The 24122-nt window shown below is 45.5% G+C and overlaps 1 protein-coding gene across 9 annotated transcripts in view; it reads right to left on the reverse strand.

Moving 5' to 3' along the window:
- The window catches only part of PRUNE2 (prune homolog 2 with BCH domain), a 447750-nt gene that overhangs the window by 414706 nt on the left and 8922 nt on the right, over window positions 1-24122 (reverse strand). Inside the window, exon 2 of one of the 9 annotated variants that reach the window (XM_033927022.1) lies at window positions 16165-16218. The exons of the other annotated variants lie outside the window; for them this stretch is intronic. The gene's annotated coding sequence lies outside the window, so the exon portion shown is untranslated. The remainder of the gene's footprint in view (window positions 1-16164; window positions 16219-24122) is intronic. 9 annotated transcript variants of the gene reach the window in all.

Genomic DNA, 24122 nt, shown 5'->3' on the forward strand with positions numbered 1-24122 from the left:
CCAGTCTCCCTCGTGCTCCCCTTCAGCCTTTACCCAGTTCCCTCTGGCTTTCTCATAGCAGGCACTAGCTCTTCCCTTGTTATTTACAGCACTGCCTCAGAAACTGCTTCTCTTGGCTCTGCACAGCGAGCTCCATATACTTGAACCACATGGTTCAGGAAGTCTTTTACAAGGCTCCTGCCAAAGGCTGTGGCAGCCATTTTGGAATTGCAGCCACTAAAAGCAGGAGCGGGTAGGCCTAGATCCTCCCCTGTTGCACCAGGGACTAGATTGTTGGCGGTATATAAGAATAAAGTTATTATTATTATTATTATTAAGGTAGGCCTCAGGGGACCTATCCAGAGTGACAAAGGGGTTCAGAGGGAGGGTGTATCATTGTGAGGGGCTACTCTTGCATGAGTAACTGTGTCTATGCTTGCAGGGAGCTACAGTTAGGGGGGTAGGCAGGGCTACATTTGCAAGAGGGGATGTGTGGAAGAAGCACAGGACAATTTTTTTTTTTAATATTCAGCCAGGTCCCACATAGCTAGGGCTACCAGATGTCTGGATTTATCTGGACGGCTTTTCAAAACCCGGCACTCTGTCCAGGTTTTTGAAAGCTTCCAGCTTGTGACCACATCAGGAGGGCATCTGTGCTTGCAATGCGGTGATGTCACACGCATGTATGTGACATCATCGCATCATACCTGCGCATGCGCAGATACCCTCCCGACACAGCTCTGAGAACGAGAACAGGTTGAGGGGGGGGGCGAGGCTGGGGCAAAATGGGCCGGGGCTGGGTAGAACTGGGCGGGGCCATTGGTCCAGATTTTACAATAATAAAAGCTGGTAGCCCTACCTATAGCTACCCAGCTGAATTTAGGACAGCTTTTGAGTTGTCCTAAGTTCACCCGCTTAGCTGTGTGGGTGCCAGTACTGAATGTTGCAGTCTCCCACGTAACTGTCAGCTCCTCCTCCAAACCTGTCCAGCTGAATATCAGCAGATGGGCGATTAGAAGTGATTTAACCCTTTAATTGGCAGATGGTGAAACAGCGGCTTTATTTAACTTGACGATAAGCAAGAGCAACAGTGCCAAGTAACAGGTATGTGGAGAGGCAGATCTCCCACAGGAGCCATAGATGACACATGTTGCTTCTGAGCAACAATGCCACATAAATAGATAAATGGGCAGGAGCCTCTCCCGCCCGCTTACATTGCTTTGAATATCGGGCCCCTATAACTCTAAGTATCCAATTTATAAGTTTACAGCTGAATATTTATCTCAAAATATTTAGCCCCATTCTACAAATTAAAAATATGGACTATGATTTTCAGTCTAAACATGTTCATGCTGCTCTAGAACTGGATCTGATCTAAAGCAATTATTCGAACTGTTTCTCCCAGTATGGCAACCCTTATGTTCTTCACTGCAGCAAGGTACAGTAGATCCATTTAATCTTTTCCCGCATTTGGAGAGTTGAATACTTCATGCTTCTACCATCCTGTTTGCTTCTGTTTCTGAGATATGGCCTCGTGCTCCGGCTGGCTGTTGTGTTTTAGTTGTCGTTTTCATGTCGGCTTTCTGCTGCTATTAGCCTCTTTGAAAGTTGCTGTCCCCCGCCAAGGAGCCCACGGCATTAATCACCACTGACTGTTCAGATGAGTTGCTGCATCAACACATGCTAATTGCAGAGCTGATGTTCTAAAAGAGAACGGCAGCTGAACATGTAATGAGCAGAAAGACACCATAACATTTTTATCTGCATCGGGTAAGCAAAATGTCAGGTGAGCTTCATCCTCTTCTGCCCATTGGATGAATGGACGTGGAGGGAATCATTGCTGTTACATTTTCTATTTGATGTCTCTTCAGAAAGTCTTTGATGTTATCTGCCTATCTTTATGTGGTCTTCCACAACTGATAAAACTGAAAAAAAAAAAAAAGCATTTCGTACACATACTACTACTGTTAATTATTTCTATAGCGCTACCAGACGCATGCAGCACTGCACTGATTCCCTGCTCAAAAGAGCTTACAATCTAAACAGGCAAAACAGACAAACAGGATCTCATGGATACAGTTAAGGGGTTGGAGGGCAGAGGAATAGGGTTAAGGATTGAAAGTTATATCAAAAAGAAGAGTTTTCAGTACCCCAAGGCTCTGTCCTCTTTTCCCTATATACCCTCTCTCTTGGTACCCTCTCTCATGGCTTTCGATATCACCTCTATGCTGATGGATCCCAGATCTACCTCTCCATGCCAGATAACTCTGCAGGAATTCAGGCCTGAATTTCAGTCTGCCTGTCCGACATTGCAGCTTAGATGTCTCACTGCCATCTCAAACCAAAATATGGCTAAAACTGAACTCTTTATCTTTCCCCCCAAACCCGCCTTCCCCCTCTCACCGTTCTCTATCTCTGCGGATAACACTATCCTCCCTGTCTCGTCGGCTCGCAATCTTGGAGTGATCTTTGAGGCCTCTCTCTCCTTTTCTGCTCAGATCCAACAGACCGCCAAATCCTGTCGCTTCCTCCTCTATAGCATTACCAAAATCCGTCCTTTTCTCTCTGATCACACGACCAAAACCCTTGTCCACGCTCTCATCACCTCATGCTTAGACTTCTGCAACATATTTCTCTTGGGCCTCCTGCACACCTGTCTCTTGCCTCTTGAATCTGTTCAAAATGCTGCTGCATGACTTATATTCCATGAGAGCTGCTATTCTCACAAAACCCCTCTCCTCAAGTTGCTTCATTGGCTCCCCGTCCATTTCCAAATATAGTTTAAACTCCTCTTGCTGACCTACAAGTGCAATCGCTCTGAAGACCCCTGATATCTCTGCTCACTCATCCCCCCCTATGCTCCCCCCCCCATGATCTCCTCTCATTGGGCATGCCCCTCTTATCTGTACCCTTCTCTTCCACTGCCAACTCCAGACTCCATCCCTTCTTTCTTGCAGTGCCGTATGCATGGAACAGGTTGCCTGAATCAATATGTCGTGCTCCATCCCTGGCAGTGTTCAAATCCAAGCTAAAGGCCTACTTTTTTGAAACTGCTTTCAACTCTTAACTCTCCCTCACTGCTGTCAGATACCTATTCCCACTATAATCTCCACAACCTTGCTGCTATCAAGATACCTATACCCATATAACCTGCCCAACCTTGAAATGTTCTGTCTAAATTAGATTGTAAACTCTTCTGAGCAGGGACTGTCTAATGTATGTTAAAATGTACAGCGCTGAGTACGCCTTTCAGTGCTAGAAATAATAAATAGTAGTAGTAGATGAACAAACTCGGGTAATTTATTCTAGGCATAGGGGGCAGCTCGAAGTCTGGAATTGGCAGTGGAGGAGAAGATGTAGTAGTCTTGTTTAACCTATGTAAGTGCAGAATTAAAGGAGGTCAACATAAATTTAAAGTGAAGAAAGTCAGCACGTGTGTGAGATTTGAGCTAGAGAATGACACGGGGAAAAAATCTGTCCCCGTCACCGCCCCGTCCCCGGCCCACCATCCTCTGCACCGCCATTCCCTTCACCGCCCCGTCACTGTCACCGCCATCCCTTTCACCGCCCCGTCACCACCACTGCCATCCCATTCACCGCCCCGTCACCGCCATTCCCTTCACCGCCCCGTCACCGTCACCGCCATTCCCTTCACCGCCCCGTCACCGTCCCCGCAGCATCCATATAAGCCTTAGTACTGCAATATTTAGCTTATTCCTTTCTTATAAATCAAAGTTCCTGCTGCTGAACTAGAGAAAGAGATGTTCAGCTGGCAGGGCTTTGTTTATAAATTTTTATCAACACAACTAATATACTACTTTATCCTAAAGCAAAAAATAAATAAATAAATATAATTTTTTTTCTACCTTTGTTGTCTGGTTTCTGCTTTCCACATCTTCTCATTCAATTCCTTCCATCCACTGTGTGTCTTCTCTCTGCATCTTCCATTTGCTGTTACTGTGCCTCTCCCTTCACCCTCCCCCAATTGGTCTAGCACCCATCTTCTTCCCTCCGCTCCCCCATAGTCTGGCATCTGTCTTCTTCCCTTCCAGCATCTTCTCCCCACTCTGTCTTCTACATTTCCCTTCAGGGTCTGTTCTTCTCTACCCTCTTTCAATGTCTGTTCTATTCCTTTCCACCACCACCCTTCCCTCCCTCCTTTACAATCTGTTCCTTTCTACCACCCTTCAGCTCCTCTCGTGTGGCCTATCTATCTACCTCCCTCCCTCTTATTTTCGTGGCACGTTACAATGTAATTTGTGCAAGCCGCTGGAGCCTGCGAGCTCTGTCCCTGTCCCATTCCCACAAACTATCTCGCTTCTGTGTTCCTATTTTTCCCATTTCTAATATCTCTCCTATGTATCTGCCATTGCCCCCCCCCCGTGTCCATATACCATCCCCTTGGCATGTCCCCTTTATGTCTCTGTCCCTATGCTCTATGCACATAATTTCCCCTCTTTCTGTTACCTTCCTCTGTCCAGATTTCCCCTATCTTCCTCTTCCATACCAGCGTGTCTCTTCTTTTCAACCCCATCTAACTTCTTTCCCTCTTTCTCCCCCCCCTGCTTCCAGCATCTGGCTCACCTGCCTGTCTTCCCCTTTCTTTCCTGCTGTCGGTTTCTTTCTTTCCCTCTTCATCCCCTTGGCCCAGAATTTTTTTTCCTTTCATTCCCTCCTTCCTAGTATGAGCCGGGAACAAACGCGATCTCACGGTCTAGCAGCCCCCACCTACCCGATCGCAGCGTTTAGCCAGCTCCCTCCCTCCACCTCACCTTACATTCTGAGTTTGCCGGCTTCCTTTTTCCCCACGCCGCAGCATTTAAAAAGACGCGCACGCGCGGCTGCCCAAGTCCATCAAGCTTCTCCTCTCCTGCAACTTCCTGTTTCCGGTTGCATCAGAGGAGAAGCTTGATGGACTCGTGCAGCCGCGCATGCACGGCTTTTTGAACGCGTGCGGCTCAGGAAAATGGAAGCCGGCAAACTCAGAATTTAATGTGAGGTAGAGGGAGGGAGCTGGCTAAACGCTACGGGCGGGCGGTGGCTGCGGGGACCGCGCGATCCTAAATGCCTCAATGCGGAGACAAGACCATTCACCGCTCCACGGGCGGTGAATGGCCTTGTCCCCGTCCCCGCAGCGACTGTTATTTTTCATTCCCCGTTCCGGCGGGTTACCCGCGGCTAAACGCGGCTAGCCGCGGGTAACCGCCACCGTGTCATTCTCTAATTTGAGCCAAAGGCACTCAACACAGCGGGTGCAAGAACAGAAGTAATGGACACTGGGAGTGAGCCAAGATTGAGGTTTGGTACACCTGACAGAGCGAGGAACAGAGGGAGCAAGGGTGTCTAGAGCAGAGGAGAGAATAGAGCTGTACGACGAGACAGCCTCGTGGACAGACTTAGATAACATAGTGGAGGCAAGGAAAGGCGAAACAGTGGATGAGAGCATAGAAGGATCGAGGGCCAATGTACATATGGGTTTTCCATTTCTGCAGCTATAGAGAAAATGCTTTAAACTTCAGATACCAAAGACATTTTTTAAAAAGTCAGTCTATATGGAGTTATAGCTAATGAGATTAGTGTTTTCTTAAATTGTTGTTTAATTTTAAACTGAAAGGCTATAAAGGAAAATATATGTTATTATATCTTTGTAACCCACTAAGGTTTTAGGTGGGATATAAGTCTGTTAAATAAATAAAAAGCTAATCCCTTCCTTTAGCCCTAGTTTCCCCTCGCACCCAGACTTGCAAAATTTCCATAAATCTCCAGCTGCCCATTATAACTGCTGAAATATGGGCCTATCTGTAGGTCCACAGATGTCTTTAATTCATCCATAATAATGCCACATCTTTCTTCCCGCTGCCTCCAAAGTCATCTGACTGCAGATAGGATCAAAACATATTACACTGTCGAGCAAAGACCATGATTCTATTACTAATACTACTATTAATTATAATTATACTATTAATTATAATTGATTCTATTACTAATACTATTATTAATTATAGCGCTACCAGATATACACAGCGCTATACAGAGTCACAAAGAAGACGGTCCCTACTCGAAAGAGCTTACAATCTAAACAGACAAGAAAGATAAACAGGATGTCATGGATTCAGATAAGGGGAATGGTTAATCTGCCGGCTAGGTTGGTGGGCAGTGGGGAGTACAGTTATGGATTGAAGGCTATATCAAAAAAAGTGGGTTTTCAGTCTGCTTCTCAAGCTCATAGGGGCTTGTATTAATACCGAAGGAGCAGGCCGATTGTGTAGACATGAAAATCAAGGGGTCAGGTGCAAGAGTGCTCACTGAACGTGGCTTTCAGATGAAAAACCCACCTTCAGCATCCCAAAAGCACTAAGATAATTCCTTACTTCTACCCATTTTAGCTTTGATTGACAAAAAAAAGCTTTTAAGAGGAATCCCAACACATGCCCAGAGACTATATAGAAACATGATGACAGATAAAGGCCAAATGGCCCATCCAGTCGGCCCATCCCCAGTAACCATTATCTCGTCCTTTCTCTCTAAGAGATCCTACATGCCTATCACAGGCTTTCTTGAATTCAGACACAGTATCTGTCTCCACCACTTCTTCCAGGAGACTATATGATGGGAATTCCCATAAAAAATTTGGTTGGGCTCAGGGCTCGGACTTACACATGCCGAGAGGTTGTAGATGAGTACTGCACACGCTTCACTCAGTCAATGATCCTGATCACTCCTGATTAGCGTTCTGAACCAAAGAAATTACTTACAAAGTCTGCTTTTGTAAGATATACAGAATGATAACAATGGTGGGGGCAGCCACTATGGCAGAAACAGTACACAAAAAAGCTTCTTTATCTCCTTTATAATCTTTCCTCCTTGTGAGAAGATTTGAATATCCTTTCTCCTTAATAATAGTGGAACAAATGGAAAGAATGTTTCAAAGAAGATTGTTATTCACAGTTAAGAGATGTGCTGAGAATCCAAGAAGTACTTGAGGCTCTAGGACAGTACATTTTTGGTAACTTGATCCTGGTGGAAGGTGGAAGGTAGAGAATGACACGGAGACCATTTCCTGCTGTAAACCGTGGTCACCGCAGTAAATCCGCAGGAATGGAGACATTTGCAACTGGTTTACCGCAAGAATGGGGACAAGACCTTTTACCATCCCTCGGGAGCGGTGAAAAGTCTTGCTTCTGTGGTAAAAAAAAATTGTGCCCGTGTCAGACTCGGCATCTCCTCTCCAGCTCCTCTTGCGCCTATTTTACCTTCAGGAGCCAGCCATGCCACAATAAAGCCAGAAGGAACCCAAAACTAAAGCCTGAGACCAATATGATTTGAATAATAAAATTACCAGACAAGAAAAGATAGAAAAAAATTAATTTAGTTTATATTTTGTGATTAGAATATTTCAGATTTGAAATATGTATCCTGCTAGAGCTGGTATTAGACATAACTGGGGACCGCAAAGCCCAGGCTGTGCTTCTTTAGCTTGCATCTGACTTAGGGCTCACTCTCTCTGACCAGGGGGCAGTTGCACTAGTTGCACTCCCCTAACACTATTCCTGCCATGTGTGACTGAAGTATTCTGTTAGCTTGATTTTTCTATGTAACATTCTGTAGTAATTTGGTTTGTTCAGTTTTCACAATAGTGGAGGGGATATTTGTGAAAGGGAGGGGAAACAGGGTTTTTTTTATCCTTGCTCTGTATTATTTGTGTTTATAAAATGACAATTGTACAGAATATTGTCTCTTTTTATACTTTAATAAAATAAGTTCAGTATAAAATCATAACTATTCGAGGCTTGTGCGGATGGGATCTGACAGTTTGCGAGGCAGGGACGGGGACTGAGCTCGAGGGGACAGGGCAGGAATGGTGATAAATTCCCCCCCCCCCATGTCATTCTCTAGTGGAAGGGACCCCAGGATATCCAGTGCTGTAAGCAGTTTGTAGTTCACGCTTCAGCCTCTGTAGCTGTTCCAGGAAACTGTGTACTGTAGAAGATAAGTGGCCCTGGTTGCCCTGCTGGAAATATACAACTGAGCCAAGCCTTTCCTTTGGGTGCAGCAGGTTCATCATTCCCACTGTCCCAGTCACAGCACAGAGCTTATATGGCTGCTGTCACTGTAAATGCTGACAGGTTTCTCCTTATAGATTGTCCTAAGGTAGACAGGTACCTCTATCTTCTATATCAGGGATCTCAAAGTCCCTCCTTGAGGGCCGCAATCCAGTCGGGTTTTCAGATTTCCCCAATGAATATACATTGAAAGCAGTGCATGCACATAGATCTCATGCATGTTCAATGGGGAAATCCTGAAAACCCGACTGGATTGCGGCCCTCAAGGAGGGACTTTGAGACCTCTGTTCTATATCATCTTGGGCTTAAATGTCTATGGCATGTCAGTTGTATGGCTCTTCCCTCACAGGCAGGTCATTTGGCCAGGGAAGCAAGGAGCCAAGGACAAGAATTTGAGTTAGGCAATGCAAGAAACCCCAGGAGCGTTCCCTCCAAAATAAGTCTCTTCCCCTGATTCGAATACTGGTCACAAGGGAAAATAATTCTCTCCAGCCACCAGTGATATTTATTATGATTTTATTTTAAAAATGTATATACTGTTTAAACCTAAACGGTTTACATATCGTTGCATACATAATTCAATAAAACAAATAAAATCAAACAAACATTAACATATAATCATCAGAAAATCACGAAGTGCCCATCAAAAGAACAACCGCAAAGATCAGTTCCTAGAAAAATGCATTAACAAATAACTGCGTTTTTAATAGTTTTCTGAAATTACCCTTGTCATAACATTGTTGTAATTGACCGACAAGTGAATTCCACAGTTTGACCCCCGTACAGCAAAAGGCCATTATACTGGTCTCAGCATATTTTAGATTAACATTTGGTTTTAATAACACTGAATTCTCAGAACGCAGAGACCTAGATGGTAAATAATTTGACATCTTACTTTTAAACAATTCAGGTATGGTTCCATACAAGAATTGATGGCAAATCATCATTGTTGGAGCTAGGGTGAGATGCAATCTTGCTGCAGCATTCTGCACAACTTGCAATGCCCTGCATCTTGCCTTAGTTATTCCAAGATACAGGACATTGCAATAGTCAAGTCTAGATATTACCACAGCAAAGTAAAAGTGAATGAATTTAGTAACCTCTGTTGGTGTCACTGCTACCACCCCATAGCAGGTCCCTTAGGGCCTCTACAGAATAACAGCCAGAGGAGCAGTAGGAGGCAAGGAGACAATATAAATCTTCCCAATCTTTTCTAGTTCTGGTCTGAAATCTGAGGAATCAACAAATCAAAAAATGGGCAGTTCCATGTGAGCCTCTCATTTAATTAAATAGGACTGGAGACAGCAGAGTACTCTGAGAGGTAGGCCTCACCAGCAGAACACCACTGACAGGAAGCTTGTGGTACACTTCAGTGGATAATATTTAGTATTTGACAGCACTTACTGATTCCATTGGATGAATTCCAAGCTTCTACAAGCAAAAAGGAGACGAACATAAAGTACTCAGCAGATACCAGCTTTGCATTACAGACTACAAGAGAGACGGCAAATGACAGGACAGAACATTTCAAAGATGAATAAGCAAAGTCACAATGCAGGCCTTGCAACTGTGAGAATTGAGCAAAAATTAACAGACATCCTTAATACCTCTCTCTCTCTCTGGATACTGCCCAGAGAGAGAGAGGAAAGATAGATATGAGGGACATTTTCAAAATGACGTCTAAATCTGTGTTTACATGTTTTGCAGAAAAATCCAGTACCAAACATGCCTCTTTTCAAAACTGCAAAACATCTAACTTGTTTTTTTCAAAAATGGATGTGTTTGTGCTTAGTGTGTATATCATTTTGAGCCATTGGAAAAAAAAAAAAAAACCCAAAACGTACAAAACAAAAATGCACAGAATAAGTCATTGTGATGTAGGAGGAGCAGCATATAGCAAAAAACTTTTTTAGGTATATTAGAAGCAAGAAGCCAGGACAAGAATTAGTTGGAGCTCCAGATGACCAAGAAGTAGAAAGGGTTACTGAGGAAAGACAAGGCCATAGTGGAGAGATTAAGGGCTCCTCTTATCAAGGTACGGTAGGCGGTTAACGCACAGAATACCGCGCGTTCAACCGCCTGCCGCGCTAGTAGTTTTTTGGCTTGCCACGGGGGTTAGCGCTTGATGAAATGTCCGACGCGTTAACCACCGTAGCGCACCTTGATAAAAGGAGCCCTATATGAATTCATTGCTTCAGACTTCAGAGGAAGATATGAGGGAAATACCAGTACCGGAAATGGTATTCAATGCAGATGAGTCAGAAAGACTAAAACAAATCTCTGTAACTCTGAAAGATGTAATGGGGCAATTTGACAAATTGAAGAGTAGCAAATCACCTGGATCTGGCGTATACGAGTGTCCCAGAGTACTGACAGAGCTGAAAAATTAACTTGCAGAGCTATTGTTAGTAATTTGCAATTTATCTTTAAAATTCAGCACCCAAGAACCGGAGGGTGGCCAATGTAATGCCAGTTTTTGAAAAGGGATCTAGATGTGATCCAAGAAATTATAGACCGGTGTTGTGTGTAGGGTGCAAGTAGACTAATTATCCATTGGCTTTTGGAACTGTGCATATGATAAAGGAAGTTATTACATATTGGAGCGTATAATCAAGCCAGGAGCAGGATACTGGAATTTGGACTTTATTTGAGAGATTTGAATTGGAAGTACCAATCCTGTAAGAAAACAGGGCTGATTATATAAATGAGTATTTTGACCATAACATACAATCTGTGTGTGTCGGCCACAGCAGCCGGCCATAAGCCACACTATCACAGTTACCTTTTATCTTGCATCTGCTTCTGACACGGTGTATTTGTTTGCATAAATAGACTTTATTACAGTAATAAACAGTTGTTTCAAAACAAAAATCTTGGGCTGCCAGACTTACTGAGAGAGTGCACAGTGTGGAGAAACAGTGAAACTGCGTATGACCTGTCACAGGCCTGGTCCCAACCTATTGTTTATGTACAGTGGTCACTCTGATTTCGGGCACACATTAGGCAATCACCTACCAAACACTAAAAAACCCCATTGTGTTTGTAAGGTACTATCGACGCGTGTTCGAGTCCTAACGACTTGATGAAAATCATCAAGTTTTCATGACAGAATACAGAAGTAGATTGCCAGGCCTTTCTTCTGCACAGTATACTGTAAATTCGATGTCATTGTCACATCAAACGCAATCCTCCGCCTTCAACACTGCCCATCTGCTGTTGCCCAGATGTGCGGTACATCATTAGTCTAATATCTCTGCTGAAACCTGTTCACCTTGAGAGGCCGTGTTGGTAGTGAAACTACCGACGGCATAGCTTTCAGCTTCACAGATGCGCTCAGTGGCACAACAAGCCCGTTGTCCTTTGAAAATTACATAGTAACATAGTAAATGATGGCAAATAAAGAACTGAATGGTCCATCCAGTCTGTCCATTAGTTATACCCCTTAAAAATACATGATTAAATGAACTTGTCTCTTCTTTGATATTTCAGGGTCATAGACTGTAAAGTCCACCTGGCATTGTCCTAGGTTTCAAATGCTAGATACAACATTTGTGGGACCAAAGAATCCATGAACTTTGTTCCTACATAGACAGTTTAAATATTTTTCTCTGTAAGTGCACAAATTATATAGTAGCTATAAACCATGAGAAGGAAGCAAAGCAAACAGTATACGTCAGACAAGGTATTTCTGGCACAATGAATCCCATGCCACAGGTAAAATTCTTTTTCTCAATCTATCTCCCATGGAAGCCAGCTGTACAGCTCCACAATGAGAAAATGAACAGAGACTCAGTCGAGAAATATTTACACCACCTTCTGACTCTCTGACTCAGGAACCAACAGAAAAAAGGGTTTACACAGCCTGGCCAAGTCTAAGAATAACTCGAAATGGTATGACAGCCTTTTATAGAAATAGACTTTAAAACGACAGATCGCAAATCATCTGAAAACTCTTAAAGGAGAACGATTTCCCTACCGTTCATAAACTATAATGGCTGGAAGTCTGTTTCTTTCCCCATATGCTTAAAAAAAAACTGCACCGTCTTTTGCCTTTGAACAAATGATATCAGAACAGGGTCCAATATTCAGGAGAGCTTCTACATATCACAACCACAACCCTAAATCCCCTTAGTAGATTTTTCGATGCAATGATATTAGAGAAGTAGGTTGGAGTCTGGATGCCCAGCATTTTCACCTCTATGTCCTCTCTCATGATTGTCAACTTTTTTTCTATCTCTTATAGATTTGATGATGTAAACCACTTAGAAGGCTTCCCCTTAAGCAGTGTATTAAATAAAGAAACCTGAAACTTCTGTTGTCCCAAGTACAAAACTTAAGATTATGAGCCCACTAGGGACAGAGAAAATACCTATTGTATTTGTAGACAATATGTAAACCACTTTGGTTGTGCCACAGAAAAGAATCTAATAAGCATATTCTAATACACATAAAAAGGTTCCCCTTTCTCTTGGGCCCTCAACAGAGCGTACCAGGGACCGCTGAAAAGTTCTCAGCCAACAAAGTTGGGGCGGTCTCCATCAAGGGCTATACACTTAGGCCGGGAAGGGGTAAAACGCGGACCTCACGGACCTGGCGTATCTAAACCCGCACGTCCTTAAAAATCTGAGGTCCGTGCCGTTTGTAGTTAGTTTCTGGCTCTGAAAGACCTCGGTGACAATTTACTGCTGACGGATCCGTCTCAGCATAGGGAGGGAAAAGTATTAGGATCTGTCAGCGCTACAATGTCATCGAGGTCTGTCAGAGCCGATTACTGGGGCTGCAGGAAACCAGTTTAAAGGATTCGTTTTAGAGCCGCTCCAGCACTAGTCTCTGGCTCCGACAGACCTCGGTGACATTTTAGCGCTGACGGATCCTACTACTTTTCCCTCTCTATGCTGAGACGGATCCGTCAGCGCTAAATTGTCACCGAGGTCTGTCAGAGCCAGAAACTAACTACAAACGGCACGGACCTCAGATTTTTAAGGACGTGCGGATTTAGATCCGCGAGGTCCGTCAGGTCCGTGTTTTACCCCTTCCCACTTAGGCCCTGTTTTACAAAGGTCCGCTAACCAATTAGCGCACGCTAACCACTAACGCATGCATGTTAGTCTATGGATGCGTTAGCGTTTAGCGCACGCTAAATGATTAGCGCGAGCTAATCGGTTAGCGTACCTTAGTAAAAGAGGGGGGTTCGTTCAGCAATCTTCCACTTTTTTCACTGGACTAAAGGGGAAATTCTATAGCCAGTGACGAAACCGAGGCACCGGTAGCTGCCCTACTGAAGTCTAAGTTAAAAAATGCCGTTAAAAATGGTTTTAAAAACCCTGATGCTCAAGCGCCTACCAGCGTCTAAATAAAAGGCACCAGAATCGTGCCTATATAAGCACTTTCTGGTACCTAATGCCACTACGGGCATGGCTATAGGCATATTTCATGGCATAGATAGGCACCAGAAACACAGGCCCAGAGAACCCTGGCCCACATGTCTTGTGCCTATCTTACCTGGAGGTACGATTTTGTATTCGGCACCGTTGCATGATTGGCACGCAATTGGCAGCCACATTTTAGGTGGCCGTATACAAAATCTGGATGCAAGTATATAGCCCTCAATAGAGTTGGTTTGGCTGAGAAATTTTCAGTGGCCCCCTCGTACTCCTAGATCATACCCTGATCTCTTATACCAGCTAGGGTAGCGCAATATAAGTCTGCAGAATCTTTCAAAGGTGTTCTTCTTTGATGTTAAATAAAGATAAATATAAATTTTTTAAAAAAAAAAAAGTCTGCAGAATCTCTGGGATCAAAATTCAAAGGGGTTTAAACGGGTAAGAGGAAATCCGGTAATTCTACTCTACTGTCTTGTATAACTGCATCTACTGAACGAATTACAGCTAAAAGGAAAATCATTTGTGGCATTTTTGACTTAAGTGTGACAAAGCTATGTCATATGTGTTAGATTCACACATGAACTGCTGTTGAACTTACAACCACTTCATACAATATTAATTTGTCTGCCCAAACCTCCTCACTGTGCAGCATAAAATAGTATGATGTCATCATAAAATATGCTCTCCCTTTCTTTTTTTTAATTAAAAATATGTATTTTTTACCACCTGATGAAAATTTTCCCTTGTGCTTTAATGTGCAGGATAGATCTCCAGTGAGGCCCTCTGAGTGTCGACTGCTGTGATGGCTACAGGGGACTCTCTGCCTCTAATCTAATCTAATCTAATCCTTAGGTTTGTATACCGCATCATCTCCACGTTCGTAGAGCTCGATGCGGTTTACAGTAGGAGAAATAGGAAGGAACTACAACAGAGGTTAGAGGTAGAAGTGTGAAGAAAATTTAGAGGACTTGGGATGCCAAGATATAAGAGTTTCCTTGATTCCTAAGTTGGAGGGAGATTTACATTTTTTGAGAAAAGCCAGGTTTTCAGATTTTTGCGGAAAACTTGGAGAGAGCTCAAGTTCCAACGACAGAACTGTAAGACCCAGATTCTAAAAGCGATGCCGTAATCGGCAGGTGCCCGTAAAAAAACAGCACCGGTCGCGTGTCACTCAGATTTTAGAGCCATTTTCAGAATCGCAGCCTGCATCGAAGGTAGGCCCCGGAAAAGTAAGCCAGCGCCTAACTTCAACGTAGAATCACGCTTAGTGGCGTCAAACGTCAACTCTCACCCATAACCACTCCTATTTTGACATTTAGCGCCGCTAGGCATCTGCATACATGCGATTCCGGTGCCGCGTTTTGTAGGCACCTCGTGGCACCTGCGTATTTTCTTTAATTGGCTTTTAATGGTGCAGTCAATTAACATGCCGTTAAAAGCCAATTAAAGCAATTAACTTAGGCGCCTACCAGCACCTTCCTAATGACACCATATTTAGAATCTGAGCCTAAGTGAATATTGAATCGAACCATGTTGATCTCCTGCCACCAGTAGTAGTAGATTTAAGGAGAGCGACTCTCTCTAGGATTCAGAGTTAGGAGTATAAAGCACAGAGACATTGTAAATAAGTCAGTTGCCACTTGTTGCCTTTTCTTAGTACCTGCTTCTATTATATCAGTGTATCGCAAACTGTACGCCCCGGAGAATTCCAAGTGTGCCACGAGATGCTGGTGAGGAGGAGAAGTGCCGGCGCCAGCTGCCTCCTCCTAATCGGCGCCTCACTCCTTCTCCTCACCTCTCCTTCTGCAGCAACACCCCCCCACCTCCACCCTCCCCATCGGTAACAGGAGGCTTGGGGCCGCAGCTGGAGGACATCCGTGCATGCGCGGTCGTTGACATGATGACATCACGCATGCGTGTGACATCATCATGTCAACATCCGTGCATTTCTGGGTGCCCTCCAGCCGCAGTCCCGAGATTAGTGTGCCGCAGCTTAAAATGTATACGACACACTGTACTGCATTGTTTTTATCAAGAAACTGCTTTAAGGCAAACAAATGGTTCCGAGCACAGGTTGCCTGAATTATTGTATGAAAGTTGAGAAAGAAGGAGTATGAGAAGCTGTTTATAGTCTGCTGGAGAGTTCCAGTCCCGGCCCTGGTCCCAACCAAATAAATACTGTTCAGCTAATAAAGACGTCAGTTACACTCAGTGGCTTAGTAAGTGGGGAGGGGGGGGATGGTCCACCCCAGGCGCCACCTTGGTGGGGGTGCCGGCACCTGTCCTCCTCTCCATCCCCCCACTCCTTCCCGCCTTCTCCTGCCATGTGTATGTGCGCCCCTTCCCTTCCCTCGTACCTCTTTAATTTTCCAGGCACATGCAGCATCACGAACTTGCTGCCCGCATCAGTGTACTCTCTCTGATGTCATTTCCTAGGAAGTGACATCAGAGGCAGAGCAGAGACTGCAGCAAGTTTGTGATGCTGCTTGGGCCAGGAAAATTAAAGAGGTACGAGAGAAGGGGGGGCATGCACACAGCAGGGGGGATAGAGTGGGGGGGCACCACCGCCCCAGGCAAGACTCACCCTCGCTACACTACTGGTTACAGTGTAGGTAACTGCCTACCTAACTCCAGTTACATAAAGAAATTAAAACAGATTTTATCAATAAACCCACAAATTCTCTTCTATTTCAAGCATTAAAGTCACCACATTTCCCAGCAAGGTAATGTTCACTTACCCAAAGAGGCTTCCTCTGCTCTCAGCAACTCCTCATGACAAACCTTTCTTTCATCTATCATGGTAAAAGCAGAAAGCACAGAGAAATCTGGCTAGATAGAAGGTAGGTAATTACTTAAGTCAAAGGGCAAAGCCATTAAGCTGTGATAAGTATCAAACACAAGCAAATATTGACAAGCTCTAGCAGGAGCCTACTTTCCTAAACAACCCAGGGGCCAAGGCAGAAAGAGAGTGGTACAGCCAGCTCGGTGTGCTGGGTCTACTGCAGAATTGGCTCATAAAAAAAATCCCACTGGTATGCTAAATGTAATGAGCATGCAAATTACTGCCTCAGTTCTTTGCTAAATATCACCTTTCCTGTCACTCCTTGAGCTAGGGTTACTAGATGTCTAGGAAAACCCGAACATGTCCTTTTTTTAGAGGACAAGTCCAAGTGCCCAAAGGGACTTCCAATCCCTGGCAGTTTGTCTGGATTTTGGAAGTCCCCGATGCATGCGTGGATGTCAGCGCAGAGGATTTGCATGCGCAGAGGTCTTCCACAATGCCATGGAGGTTTGTGTGGAGGCATGGCTGGGAGCAGGAAGGGGCAGGATTGAAGGTGGAATGGGGCATGGCCATGCATCCGAGATTTCAGCTAACAAAATCTGGTAATCCTACCCTGAGCAGTGATTGGCTCAGACAGTGACAGGAAGGGTGACATTAAAAAAAAGTTGCCAGTGGGTCTATATTTTGTCTTAATTTCCTCCCTCCTATCTCCAACCTGGCACCACTTCCACAAGCCCTGGTTGTCTAGTAGTCCCCTCACTCTGTCCCTCCATCTGTCTGCCCTCCGACGCCCTTCCTACTTGATCCCCCAACATTGCACATCCCTGTTAGTCTAGTGGCTTCCTTCCCTCCTCCCAACCTGACCCCCTGTCTCTTATTTAGAAATTTCTGGTGAGTTGCAGCTCCCATAAATCTCCCTTGAGCCCCCCAAGACCCATACCTCAAAAGAGAAAGGAGCGATGCCCACTTGCTTTTACCTCCAGATCCGCCATCTTGGAAAATGGCAGCACCTGACCCTGCAAGATTCATCCCAGAGTTCGGGCGTTCTATGCTGCCTCAGACCTGGCAGTAAATTGTTCGTGCTGCAAACATCAGCACATAGGCTGTTTCTCTGCATTGCTGAGGATTACCTAATAGCCTGTTTACCATACATTTTAATATGTTGTGCCCTGATGTCTACCAGGTCAGTTAACTTCATCACTACACCCCTTTCTACTCATTAACCATGCATTGCAGCCCACCTTAACTTTCTACGTGCCCCTCCCCCCCCACCAATGTGCTTACATTTGACAATAAATAGAAATGTCATAAGAGAGTTTGATCCACTCAACAGAGATGAACTAACTTCAGACATGAGATTTTCACACCCACCTGTCTTATCATTCACTTTACTTCTTTTTCCAAATTTAATCTTTCATTCCTGTGGCAGTAAGGGCAGTATTTTGTGTGAAAGGGACATGAATAAACATATAGAGCGTGAGGAAAGGGGAGAGTCACTGTGAGTTTTCTCGCAAAGGAGAGATGCAGACTTCCAGCAGAGAGAGAAAATCTGGACATATATTGCACTGCAACGAAGGAGGAGGCATTGCTGATCAAAGATGTAATTGTAAATCTCTTGTGTATTGATTGGAAAAAAGAAGTAGAAAGATGCTGAAGCCCTTCCAAGGGGATCTCCTTAGGCAAACAGTTATTGACTGCATAAGGAGAAAGCAGTAAGAATGGGCTGCAACTGATTTCACTATGTAATCATTTTTTTTGTTGTTGTTCCTGAGTAATAAGTGTTCTTTCTGGAGCATCGTATCTCTCTGCTTGGGGGGGTTGGGGGGCTGTTTTTGGAGGGGATGCCCTGCTCTGCTGAGTGCCCTGGGGTCATCAGAGTCCAGACCCTGGGGGAACCCTTGTTGGTGTTTCCTTTTCCACCTAGGACTGGCTTGCCTGGTCTTTTGGGGGGCTTTTCGGGCTCAGGGGGTCCTTGGACTCCCGTGCGCCCTGGACTGCCTTTGCATTCCCCTCCATATTTGGAGGGTAGGGGGTGGGGGGTGGGAAGGGGGGGATGGCGAGGAGCTCTGGGTTTCTGGGGTTAGTGGGTAGATGAAAATGACGCATGCCTTTGAACTGCTATGCTTTGCTAAGCGGATCTCCCGCCTTTGTTCGCTGTCTTTTGTATCTTGCAGTTTTCCTATGGTTCTGCCTGTTTTTCAGTCAATAAAAAATTGTTTACAATCTAAAAGTATAGAAAATAGCAATCATTCCCCTCAAGCTTTGCTTTTGTGGCCAGGACATTGATTTACCTTTTTTTGCATACTCAGAGGAGCAAGGTGAGCAGTGAGCACTTCCACCAGGATATACCGTATTTTCACGCATATAACGCGCGCGTTATACGCGTTTTTACCTACCGCGCATACCCCTCGCGCGTTATACGCGTGAGCGCGGTATACAAAATTTTTTTTACATAGTTCCCACCCCGCCCGACGCCCGATTCACCCCCCCCCAGCAGGACCGCTCGCACCCCCACCCTGAACGACCGCTCGCACTCCCACCCGCATCCACGATCGGAGCAAGAGGGAGCCCAAGCCCTCTTGCCCGGCCGACTCCCCAACTCCCCGACAATATCGGGCCAGGAGGGAGCCCAAACCCTCCTGGCCACGGCGACCCCCTACCCCCACCCCGCACTACATTATGGCAGGAGGGATCCCAGGCCCTCCTGCCCTCGACGCAAACCCCCCTCCCTCCAATGACCGCCCCCCCCAAGAACCTCCGACCGCCCCCCCAGCCGACCCGCGACCCCCCTGGCCGACCCCCACGACACCCCCACACCCCTTCCCCGTACCTTTGGTAGTTGGCCGAACAGACGGGAGCCAAACCCGCCTGTCCGGCAGGCAGCCAACGACGGAATGAGGACGGATTGGCCCATCCGTCCCAAAGCTCCGCCTACTGGTGGGGCCTAAGGCGCGAGGGCCAATCAGAATAGGCCCTGGAGCCTTAGGTCCCACCTGGGGGCGCGGCCTGAGGCACATGGGCCCAACCCGACCATGTGCCTCAGGCCGCGCCCCCAGGTGGGACAGCGCACGGAGAGTCAGGGAGGGCGAAAGGAGAGTCGGGGTGGCCAGAGGAGAGTCGGGGCTGGCGAAAGGACAGTCGGGCTGCATGCGCGGTATACCCGTGAGCGCGGTATACAAAAGTTTTTGTACATAAAATCGTGGTTTCTGCGCGCTATACCCATGTGCGCGTTTTACACGGGTGCGCGTTATCTGCGTGAAAATACGGTACTGGACTTCACACGCCACTATCAAGGACAATACAATGAGAACATGATGGGAGACAACATCTGAGGGCTGATTCGTGAAAGTGACTTACAATATAATTCCAAATCTCTAAAAACTACTCCCTTTTAAATCTTCTGTGGTCTTCTTTGTATGACTTCAATATAAATACATGGTAACTGTGATTTGTATGTTGCCTTTTATGATTTTATAAGAATAAAACGATGAAAATTTGGTGTTTTCACATTTTAAATGGGTAAATTGCAAACTTTAACTTTCCTGGTCACAAAAGCAAGGTTTTATGGAAATAACAGACATTTTCTATACTTTGTAAGTATGAGCAATTAGGAAATTACACTTACTGCCCATAGAGGGGCTTTTTCAATAGCCCTCTTCAGTAGTTTGCCAGTCTGCTGCTGGAGACATTTTTCTATTCTATTCAGGTACTTTATAAACAGTTTTATATACTGTACTCAAGAGTTTAAGAGCAGTTTACAATTTATTTAAAAAAATGTTTCTTCCCTTCTTTCATAGATGCACACCATCCCTGCTCAGCGGTCCTTGGGAAATAAATTGTGTGGACAGTGGTCCACTCCAGAGATTCAGGGCTAGATCCTAAAAAGCTTGTATTAAAAACCGATGGGCCACCGTCGCAGCCGTTATTGTAGCAATTTTTAAAAAGCGAGTCATTCACCCCAAAACACTCATGCAAATGAGGTTGGCGGAGAGTAGCGAAGATTCACTAAATTTGCATGTGCCCAAGGGAAAAAAAACCCCCATCAAATCGAGCCACCGAAGTCAAGCAACCCCTCACCTGACACCCTCCAGCTGCGGGAGATATGCCCATTCTCTCCTATCGTGTCGCATAAGCACTCAACACTGCTAACCCCCCCCCCCCCCACCTTCACCCAGCATCGGGAGAGATGCCCACTCCCTCCTCCAGTCACTGACATCAAACAACCCCCCACCGACATACCCCCTGGCAGCGAGGTGCCCACTCCCTCCCACTGCCAAGCAATGCCCCCCACAACACCCCTCCCAGCAGCAGGAGAGATACCCACTCCCTCCTGCTGCCGACATAAAGTGACCCCCCTCCCAAAACTCCCCCTGGCAGCAAGAGAGATGCCCACTCCCTCCCACTGCCAAGCAATGCTCCCCACAACACCCCTCCCAGCAGCAGGAGAGATACCCACTCCCTCCTCCAGTCACTGACATCAAACAACCCCCCACCGACATACCCCCTGGCAGCGAGGTGCCCACTCCCTCCCACTGCCAAGCAATGCCCCCACAACACCCCTCCCAGCAGCAGGAGAGATACCCACTCCCTCCTGATGCCGATGTAAAGTGACCCCCCCTCCCAAAACTCCCCCTGGCAGTAAGAGAGATGCCCACTCCCTCCCACTGCCAAGCAATGCCCCCCACAACACCCCTCCCAGCAGCAGGAGAGATACCCACTCCCTCCTGCTGCCGATGTAAAGTGACTCCCCCTCCCAAAACTCCCCCTGGCAGCAAGAGAGATGCCCACTCCCTACCACCACCACTCAACCCCCCTGACAAACCCATGCCTCCAACGACCCCCCCACCCTCTTACCTTGCTTATGGTGGCTGGCCAGAGGAATGCCTGCTTCCTCTGGCCAGCAGGCCCACCTCTTCAAAATGGCAGGCCCCTCTCTGGATGCACTGGGGAAGGGATAAGGCTTTGATTGGCCCAGACGCCTAAGGCCCCTCCTATGGAGAGGGAGTGGGCATCTCTCCTGCTGCCAGTGGGTGTCGGGTGGGGTTGCCTGACATCAGCAGTGGGAAGGAATGGGCATTTCTGCCGCTGCCAGGGGGGGGGGGGCTGTCAGGGGGATTGCTTGGCAGCGGGAGTGGGCATCTCTCCTGCTGTGGGATTGGGGGTTAGCAGTGTTGGGTGATTGTACAATGCAGCAGGAGAGAGTGGGCATCTATCCTGCCGGTCTTCAATTTATTTTTGTTTTGTTTAATTTTATTTTAATTTGCATGGGGGAGGGTTCTGAGCTGTCCAACCTTACTTTCATGTCAGTGCCTGAGCCAATCAGTACTCAGGCACTGATCAAAAAGTAAGGCAACAACAGCTCAGACCTATCAGCAAATTTTGACTGCGAATGTGGCACAACGAGGTTAGAGAATCACTCAGCGATTATAGAGAATCGCTTGGAGTGATCATTTTAATATTAATGACCTCGCTGTTCTATATTTGCATGGCAGTATCAGAGACTGCTAGAAATCTTGGAAAACACCTTGGTAAGCTGTTTTGATAATCCATCGCTAAAATTCATGCACGCTAAACCAGTTGGAACCGGTTTAGCAAGCACATTAAAGGCAGATTTTAGTTTTGAGAATCTGCCCCCAGAGACTTCTTTTATGCTGGTTGTTTGTCTGTCTCTCGTTGTCCAACTTGAGAAACAGAAAACCAATGAGCTCCCAGATTACTTTCAGAAACAGTGCTAGTTGCATGAGTAGCTATTTCTGGACGGACTTCTGAGTCAAAGTCACGGTCTATAAAATCAAAGAAGTTCTCTGAGTCTGTGGACATGTAATCCAGGTATTACAAGAAACTCTGGTCCTTACACCTTTCAGCCATGTTGTCTCTTTGCTGGAATGCCTTTTTTAAAATTACTTCATAATGGTCTGACTGCTTATAACAGAATTTATTTTCAGCTTTATGGTAGTATGACACAGTGCTGTGTTCAACAAAATTCAAGGGCTTTTCAGTTTTTTCCCCCTACATTATTGATGATTTACAAGCTGTGGTTCAATATTTGCTACCCAGCTAATTGTAAGGAATTTTTTGTGATATAACTATTGATTTGCTTTAAGAAGAACTTCTATCAAAATAAAGAAGGCTTCTGCGGGAACAGCATTTTGCATTCCCCAGAAAGAAAGCATCCTTGTCACTGCACAACAGTGACAGTGGCCAGCTAGCTGGCATTTATTGTGGTGTATTCTGGATAGAAGTAGGGATCACATCTCTCAAACATAGCACTCACATTACCATGGCTGTGCTAGACAGGAAGGGAAGGGGAAATGCAACATGGAGACCCCCCCCCCCCCCCACTTAGGTGCTTGTGAACAAAGGCTCTTGGTGCTACTACCAGAGGACACCGAAAGGAGCAAGGGAAAGGCACAAAATAAACCAGAGACTTGCACGAAATAATCAGGGACAATGTAAGAAGCAAATTAATAACCATAATAATTCTGTCTGGCTCATAGAAAGAAACTGCCCGGATCTCTAAGTCTTTCTCAAAATGCTAGGACGTGCCTCAAGATTCAGTAAATCAATTCTTCAGCTGGAAGTCTGAAGTCTCATGACCTTCAGTAATATCTTGGTTTCTGCTTTTTCACTAAAGACTTAAAAAATTAAACACGGCTCAGATCACGGCTTACCAAACTTGTCCTGGGAATCCCACAGCCAGCCAGGTTTTCAGGATATCCACAATAAATATGCATGAGAGAAATTTCCATGTACTGAAGTCACTGTATGCAAACTTATTTCATGCATACTCATTGTGGATAACCCTGGTTGAGGGATCCTCAAGACAGGTGGGAAGCCTTGAATTACAAATAACATTGCAAGGTTAACTGGAAGAGAAGCTATAAAGATGCAACCTCTTAAATTCAGTTTCTTAACTGTCCGCTCTCTGAATTAGAGGCTCTTAATGTCAATGGCCTAACTCTACAATCCAAACACTAGGACTAGATTCCACAAATGGCGTTCAAAAATGGGCACCAGAAAAGGTTGACACTAAGTACAATCCTATAAAGAGTGTGTGCCTTTTAAAGAACTGCAATTACCGGTAGTGCCAATTTCTACATCTTAACTTTGGGTGCCAGACTAACGCCTGCTGAAACCTGACATAAATGCTAGTGCCCAACTTGGGCAAGAAGACCCAATATTCTTTAACAATGTGCTCAATTTTTCAGAACACTTCTAACACAGCTATGCCCCTCCCATGGCCACACCCCTTCGGAGTTGCATGCTATGGGATTTAGATGCCAAGGTTTATTGAATAGTGTGTAACCTGATATGCACACAAATCCTAATTGGTGCCAATTAACATTAATAATGTCTCGTTAGCCAATTAATTTGCTTGCAGCAAATCTGGGAACCATGTATCGAATCAGGAGAATAGGGGGCAATTCTATAATTTGGGCCAAGAAATAGGCAGCACAGTGGGGTGTACTTAGACCCTGTTTCTATAAATGTAACCTATAACGTAGGCACCAAGGAATATGGCCTATAGCACCTGTCAATCTTCAGTTAGGCGCTATTTATGGAATTGCACCTAGTGATGCCTACAGTGGACTTAGACAGTGGTAGGCGTGTGAATCTTAGGCCCTATTTATGCCAGGGCTTTCTTGACCTAAATACTGGTGCCTTAGTCCACTTTAGGCACCTACATGCAAAACATGCCCAGAATCTGCCCATGATCCACTCCTAACCATGTCTACTTTCTAGTAGGTGCCTTGGCCTAGGCATGAATCCAAAAGCAGTAGATGCCTACTGAGTTAGGTGCCTGCCACCCAATTAATTTTAATTTAAGCTACTTATAAAGTACTAATTGCTTATAATCGATACTGATTAAGCTATTTAAATAATTAAGTTAGGGCCTATATTGGCTAGGTACTC

The sequence above is a fragment of the Geotrypetes seraphini genome, chromosome 1 (assembly GCF_902459505.1).
Source record: "Geotrypetes seraphini chromosome 1, aGeoSer1.1, whole genome shotgun sequence".
Classification (NCBI taxonomy): domain Eukaryota; kingdom Metazoa; phylum Chordata; class Amphibia; order Gymnophiona; family Dermophiidae; genus Geotrypetes; species Geotrypetes seraphini.